The sequence below is a fragment of the Danio rerio genome, chromosome 2 (assembly GCF_049306965.1).
Source record: "Danio rerio strain Tuebingen ecotype United States chromosome 2, GRCz12tu, whole genome shotgun sequence".
Classification (NCBI taxonomy): Eukaryota; Metazoa; Chordata; class Actinopteri; order Cypriniformes; family Danionidae; genus Danio; species Danio rerio.
In genome coordinates this window covers 8,900,125-8,908,344 of record NC_133177.1, presented here as the reverse complement: position 1 = coordinate 8,908,344, position 8,220 = coordinate 8,900,125, and the positions used below count along the sequence as shown (strand labels likewise).

The 8,220-nt window shown below is 41.0% G+C and overlaps 1 long non-coding RNA gene across 1 annotated transcript; it reads left to right on the top strand.

Moving 5' to 3' along the window:
* Positions 1–1,685: 1,685 nt before the first annotated feature.
* On the top strand, positions 1,686–6,724 carry LOC141377747 (uncharacterized). The gene is made up of 3 exons (XR_012390578.1): positions 1,686–2,991; positions 3,318–4,665; positions 5,212–6,724. It is a non-coding gene; the product is annotated as an uncharacterized lncRNA (long non-coding RNA).
* Positions 6,725–8,220: the final 1,496 nt, after the last annotated feature.

Sequence of the window (8,220 nt, the reverse complement as noted above, 5' to 3'; positions counted from 1 at the left end):
ATGTCTTCGGCCCGTCGGGGCAAGCTCTCCTTCCTCTACCCGTCGGGGCAATCTTTCTCTCCTCTGCTGGTCGAGTCAACCTCTCTCTCCTCTGCCGAAGGGTCTCTCTCTCTCTCTCTCCTCTGCCCGTCGGGGCACTCTCTCTCTCCTCTGCCCATTGGGGCTCTCTCTCTCTCTCCCCCCTCTGCCCATCGGGGCATGCTTTTTTCTGCCTGTTGGGGGGCTCTCTCTCTCCCTCTCCCTCCTTGGCATGTCGGGGCACGCGCTCTCTCCTCTGCCTGTCTGGGCACTCTCTCGTCTGCTTGTCAGGGAACGCTTTTTCTTTTCTGCCCATCGGGGCAATCTCTCTCTCTCTCTCTCCCTCCTCTGCTCGTCAGGGCACACTCTCTCTCTTATGCTCGTCAGGGCACACTCTCTCTTATGCTTGTCAGGGCACGCTCTCTCCTCTACCCAGCGGGGTATGCTCTCTTATCTTCATTAGGACTTCTAGCATCTACTAGCCTAATCGCGTGCTTCGTTTTATCTTCATGTTGGATCTCTTATATACCTCTCTGCCCGTCAGGGCACTATTTAATCTCCATTTTACCTTGCGCGATTTGCATGAATATACAATGTAAGATATCTCATCTATTGTCATTCTGTTTTAGGATTGCTACAAAACTGAACCCTACAGTTTTGCCTTTTTGGGGTTGGCTTCGCCCTGCCTTCATCTTCAGGCAGGATCTGCCAGCTCATCCCGAGTTCTGCACTATAGACGGGGCTTACGCCAAAGAACTTTATGAAAGGACCGTAACGAACTCTCATTCATGCAAACAATTCACAATAAATGTTCAAACGTTTATCTGCCTCCTAGAGTCTTTCTGGTAGAAATGAAAGCTTTAGCGAAGGTTCTACCAGGAAGACTGAGATGTTATGTCATTCATAATAATTATCTCGTCAGCCTATAACAAGCAAGCAAGCCATGTATAAAAGCTCATCTAAACAATCTGTTTCGCTGTATTCAGGTGACGTTGCGGAAGTTTCCCTCCATCCTCCCCATCACCACCACCACCAGGTTGGCCTCGTCTCCACTCAGGGGGTTGGCTTCGCCCTGCCTTCATCTTCAGGCAGGATCTGCCAGCTCATCCCGAGTTCTGCACTATAGACGGGGCTTACGCCAAAGAACTTTATGAAAGGACCGTAACGAACTCTCATTCATGCAAACAATTCACAATAAATGTTCAAACGTTTATCTGCCTCCTAGAGTCTTTCTGGTAGAACTGTGGTGCATGAGGAAAGTAAAAAACATGCAACTGCCTTAATTGCGTTAATATTTTTTAATGCGTTAATTATTTCAAATTAATCGCATGCGTTAACGCACTAATTTTGACAGCACTAAAAGTACTTAAAAGAACAAATGACATGATCTAGTGCACAGGTGTCAAACTCAGTTCCAAAAGGGCCGCAGCTCTGCACAGTTTAGTTCCAACCCTAATTAAACACACCTGATCAAACTAAATGAGTCCTTCAGGCTTGTTTGAAACCTACAGGTAAGTGTGTTGGAGCAGGGTTGGAACTAAACTGTGCAGGGCTTCGGCCCTCCAGGAATTGAGTTTGACACCCCTGATCTAGTGGGTTGTCGACTGTCATCTTTAAGGTGCGTGTTTGTGATATCAGGAGGCCTGGCTTTGGGTGGCAGGGGAGGGACTGTGTTTTCAAAGATATTATGCTAAAGGTTAGCATTTTGGCAGATCACCAACTGCACCTTTAAAAATAATTTGGGAAATATTTGAAAGAGAAAAAAATACTCACAGGAGGGCTAGAAATGTTGACTTCAGCTGTATATAATCTCACCTTGAGTTGTATAAAAGAATTCTGGGTGGTTGCTAGGGTGTGATAAGATGTTGTTTACAGGCCCTAGTGAGAAGAACTCATTCTTAAGTCTCTGATGCCAAGACTTGGTTGGAAAAAAATACTATATTTTTATATACACCTAAGAAAAAATACCTTCTTTCTTTTCCAGCCTGCGCTCAAATGCCTTAAGTGTTTGTAATACCTTCTCTCCAGCTCCGCCGTAAGCTCCTGTCGGTCAAGAGAACTTTTCAGTTTCGCTCTGAGCACTCAAAACCTCTCATCGTATGCCGTCCACGAAACCGCAAAGTAAGAATGTGAAGAATGAGGGAGTGGAAAAGTTGCTTGCCGTTTATTTATTAATCGCGCTGTGCTAATACAAAGCAGCCCGGCCTCCGTTCGCTGTCCATTGTAGACATGCCTACGGCGTAGATCTGAGCAATATAAAATATGTATAAGCATTCAAAGTGAGACCTGAGCTGCCAGTCTTGCGGCAAGCTTTGGGTGCATCTCCACAAATGAACCACCCACACACAGCTGTCCGTCAAAAGAAGCGGAGTGGTTCAGCGGCTCCTCGCACTCATAATCCACATCGATATGCGGAACGAGGACTGACCAATATGACTGAAGGATGTGTGAATTTATTTAGCTGCTTATCAGATGGAGAGGTAAATTTGAGGACGTTACTTGCGGTTCCTCTGAGCTTGAAGAAAAGCTGGGGGGCATATGGACAGGGTCAGAGCTCTTCAGCTTATGTAAACAGAGCAAAGCCAATTAAAACAGCTTGTTTTTCATTGCCTTGATTTACACATTCATGAATTCACAAGTTTGAGAATTAATATAAGCCAGCTCCATGATGGATTTCTTGAGTTACACAGAAATCAGGTGTAAGGCTACAGGAATGATAGAAATCATCTTTGGGAAATGTTGAACATGGAGGGCTCTATTTTAATGATCTAGATGCAAAGTCTAAAGCTCATGGCACAAAAGCATTAAGGTCGTGTCCAAATCTACTTTTGCTATTTTAAGGATGGAAAAGATGCTCTGCACCCTGGCGCATGGTCTAACAGGGTTGTGCTTATTCTCTTAATGAGTTATGGGTGTGCTTTGAGCATAACTTGCATTAAACCAATCAGAGTCTCATCTCCCATTCCCTTCAACGCCCCATACACACGGGGCTTCAGCGTCAACGCTTGACTGAAGGCGTGTCTGAAGTTGGGGCTGACGTAATCGCCATTGCAGCATCAGCGAATGAAATTCAGTCAGCAATAGGCCACTGTCTAGCTGGTGTATTTGCATACAGCGATCTGATTGGCTGACGCTTCCGTCGGCACTTGAAAAGTTGAGCTAGTCCCAACTTCTGCAGTGAGCAATGCCTCTGAAACGGCGCCGACGGATCCACAATGCAGTTCAGCAACACCTGACATCGTCCATTCAAAGTTAATGGGAAGCGTTGATGCTGAAGCCCCATGTTAATGGGGCGTAAGAGCTAGTTGTGTCGCACCATGGTGCATTTTCTATTTACATGGCATGCTTTGTAAGTGGAAAAAACTAAGCACTTCAATAGCGAGAAAACAGTTAAAACAACGCAATCTCACGGCAATTCGTAACTTTAGGATTTAGTGGCAAGTTCTTATGAATTCGTACGATCTAATTCCTACAATTTAGTACGATTTGCTCATCACCCAATGACGGTTGAGGTTAGGGGTGGGATTGGGTGCCATGCCTCCTTTTTAAAATCGTACATTTTCATACGAACTTGTATGGATTTGTACAAATTAGCCACTAAACTGACAAAACATAAAATACTTGTTTCCTCGTGAGATCAGGCTGGTTAAACAGATCATCTGCAGTGCCAGGATAAAGAACGAGCCTTCACCATTCTGCCTCTTTACTTTCTCTTTACATTTACTCTTTAATAATTTACTTTTGTGGATAAGGAAATGGTGTTTAACGCACTCCACTAAAGACATCAGTTAGTCTACATATTTAATTTGCTTGGTGGTTGCTAAGGTGTTCTAATTGATTGCTAAGACGCTGCTAGATGGATGCTAAGGTGTTGCTTGGTTGTTGCTAAGGTGTTGCTAGGTGGTTGCTAGGGTGTTCTGATTGGTTGCTAGACAGTTGCTAAGGTGTTGCTAGGTGGCTGCGAGACAATTGCTCAGATGTTCTAGGTGGTTGCTAATGTGCTGCTAGATGATTGCTAGTTGGTTTCTAAGGTGTTATTAGGTGGTTGCTAACAAATTAGCATGTTTCTAGCATAAATTAGCATATTAGTACCATGGTTCTAGTATGAATTAGCATGTTGCTAGCATGTTTCTAGTATAAACTAGCATGTTGTTTGCATGAATTTAGTATGAATTAGCATGTTGCTAGTATGTTTATAGGCTGCGTCCGAAACTGCCTACTATTTAATAGGTACTGCATTTGAATTTGAACGTACTATGAATGTAAGAAGTATGAATGGAATCCACTACATCCAGATCCACTACTACATACTACATCCCCCATTTTGTCATGGTCACATGACCTTTGTTCCTATTCATGATTTCTCTTGCGGGGCATCATGGGATGCACACTTCAGAATCTCACATACTGATTTTCGAATTGTATGAATTCGGACATACTACTCGACTCGCATACTGATTTTAGCATACTGTATAGTATGGAAGTATGCGGTTTCGGACACAGCCATAGTATGAATTAGCATGTTGCTAGTATGTTTATAGTATGTTGTTAGTATGTTTCTAGTATGCATTAGTATATTGTTAGTATGAATTGGTATGTTAGTATGTCTAATGTAAAGTCTATGACAGTTTTTTTTTTATAAAGGAAGTCTATAGCTGCGTCCCAAATCGCATACTTATGCACTATTCTACGCCATTTTGTAGTATAAACAGTGTAAGTAGTGTGTTCACACTGAAAACTCTAAAAATCATAAGTGCACTTTAATTCCCCGGATGATGCACTCATTCAGCCGCTAAAATGAAGTGTGTAATGATGGACACTTCACGCACTCAACGACCGCAGGTTTGCATACGTAGCGGAAGGGGCGGAGCTATCGGACGCACATGTTGGATAACTTTATTTATTTTGGATGGTGAAAGCAAATTTCTCCAACGAGAGTGATTATAGCGCCTCCCGATGGTGAATGCGGCAATACTCATGGCAGGTATTATTTGATAATTCTGTTGTTTATTTCACTGATTTGGCAACCGTCAAACGTCATTAGGGAAACGGTTTGAATTTCCGCTTAGTAAAAAAAACATTAGTGTGCCATTTGGGACACCACTTCATACATATACTATCCTGTTGAGTGTGTAAGTGCATAAGTACATAGTGCATGAGTGCATAGTGTATAGTGTGCCATTTGGGACGCAGCTTATGGGACAGTTGCTGTAAGTGGTTGCTAGGGTGTGGCTAGTAAGTTAAAAGGTGATCAGTGATCAGCAGATATTTAGTCTAAGTTAAATGAGCCAAACCTTAAGTCTGTATGACACCCTGATGCAATGTTATGAGGTCACAATGTTTGGTCCAATGTTAAGTCATTAGGATTTTCAGAGTCAGTTTTCAGAAAACAGCAAGTTGGATCAGTTGGAAAAGATATAGCAACTTAATTCAGTATAGTTTGAAGGTTTGGAGTGATTGTAGTATGAACGGTCTAGGAGAAGATGCGTTCCTAAAATAGTCGAAGAAGAAGACGGAGGAATAATATGTTTATGTAGTATAACAGTATGTTGGCCTTCTCAAGCCACCATAATTAAGGGTACACATAGTGTTATTCCTTGGCCAAACATAATTTTTTTCCATTTAGTTCAGCAAGATGATGGTGTAAAATGATCACTAATCTTTCCTGTTTTATCCAATTGAACAAGTCCATTATCCTTACAACAGACTGAACTTAAGTGCTTTTAAAAAAATGCAAATGTCAGATTTTTGCTTTTAATTCATCCAAAAATGGTCCCCAATTACTTTTATCAGACGTACCTCACTGAAACCTTAAAGAAAATAAGGGGCAATCAAAATACTGCCACGAATGCTGTTGATTGTGATGAACCTTGAATATACTATTAAAGTAATGCATGCTCATCACTGCAGGTGCTGATTGGCAGTTTCATTTATTTATTTAGTAGCTCTGTTGATGTTACGTGTATGAAAGTTTTATTAGAAGAGTTTTTTTTTTTTATTCCTTTCAGTTTATAGCTGATCAAATTGCTGCTAATGAAAACCGCCTTGATATTTCAGAGCTATAAAAACAAAACAGCTCAACCGTTTTCAGACACTCTGATGCACATGAAGGTCCCTGAAGGACATGCAGTCTAACTCCAATTGCCATCTCTCATGGACCTGTCCATCCTTTATTTGTTTCGTTCATAGTATCTTGTTACCTAAATGAACTTGATTATCAGAGGGGCTTTCAGAAAAAAAGGTTGACTTTTCTGGAAACCCATCTGACTCTGCGATCACCAGATGTTTCTCCCGCACTAGATATCTCTCCCTGTTTGATCCCTGAGAGTGGAAGAATCCAACAGGGAGAATATGAAAGGCACAGATGCTATGTTTGAACTATCAAAGTGGAAATATTATTAATGATCTTCTGTTAATGGTGTTGCACATTCATTTAAATCTGTGCTACATGAACTTGTGTTTCACTCCATGCTCTTCTAAAAGTACGACTAAGTAAACTAATGCAATGTGATGCTGAAATAGTTTGGAAATACTTGATTTCAGTGGAACAGTGGTCATTTTTCCTATAAATATTAAATAAACCGCTGCTTCGTGTTACAAATGATGTTTCTCCTTTTACTTTATGTAAACTTTCTACGGTCTCATTTTGGTATCTTTGAGGAGTTGTTAATTACATGACACACAGGTGAAGTTTGTGGAGGAATATGTACCTAGGAACAGTAACTGACAACAGGTTGAAATCTGATTAAAACACACATAGAATTATTAATCGAGGCTCATGAAAGACAGTTATTCTTAAAGGTGCACTAGGTGATCTGCCTAAATGCTAACCGGTTAGCATAATATGTTTGAAACACAATCCCTCCCCTGCCATCCAAAGCCACGCCTCCTGAAATCACAAGTGCGCACATTAAAGCTGACAGAGACCCGCTAGATCATCTCACTCACCAGTTAGAAAACTTTATAGCAATAATATAATACAGATGTTAATATAAGTGTTACATGCCACCTTTTCTTCTGTTTTTCAGCCAGTTTCTTAAACTTTCCCCCTTTATGAGCAAAAACTTTTGAAAGTCTATAAAAGCTGTTCAGCATTTCTTATTTTGGCCGATTTAAACAATTAAAGAGTTCAGATGCAAAACCCTCTAAATTCATCAGACCTCTTGTAAAAAAGCATATCCTCTGATAAGGTTCAGAAGTATCATTATATATGTACTGAAAAGGTTATTAGCTAATAAATAAAATACCTTTTTTTCCAAAATTGTCACTTTAGACAATTCCAAACCAGCAAAATCCACGTCTGCTTTTTATGCAAAAACCTCTAAATCAGGGCTATTCAATTGGCGGCTTGCGGGCCGAACCTGGCCCCCGAGGCAATTTGTTCCGGCCCTCCACATAGTGCAAAATTTATTTAGTTCAGTGGAAAAACGGCCGCTATAGTTATAAATTGACGTGCGTCTGTTCAATATACAGCATGAGCTGCAGAAGCTGCGCAGAGAGCGAGTCACCATAAGCGAGTGGTGCGAGCAGGGGATGCAATGATTAGCTGATTTCACTATTAACTGAGCTTTAATTCGTCACAGTTCATTAATCGTAAAGGCTTCTGAACGCCCCATTTCTGTTGCACGGAACAAAATAAAACTGCTGCAACTAAACCAATTAAGTTGCTAACTGTGGGCTAGGTTAAAGTTCCAAGTATGTACACCGATTAGGAATATGGGAAGTATCATGGTCTAAACAGACTCAGGAAACACTCTCTACCTGATTTAAACATATCCCCCCCTTTTTTTTAATTATACATATTTATTTATTTATTTTCTTTTTATTTTTTTATTTTTTTTAAAGGAATGGGTTGTTGGGAGTAAGAATGGGGGGGGGAGATTTGCTGTGTCTTTATGATTATTATTCTGTAATTGTGTAATCTGTTGTGATATACAAATTTAAAAAAAGTAATAAATATATTGTACAAAGTATGTACACCGAGGCTCATACGCACGCACAGCGGATTAACTATAGCAGCGGCCATTCCCATATCACATCTTTTCCGCTTGCAAGTTTGTTATTTCTAATGTAAGAATATATGAAAATATGCACGCACAAGCGGAGCAACGCGCTTGCGTCTTTCTGGGCGCACACAGTAGAAAACATCTCACGGTATGAGTTATGCGTGCCTTTCAGTGCAATGTAAACAAAAGATATGTT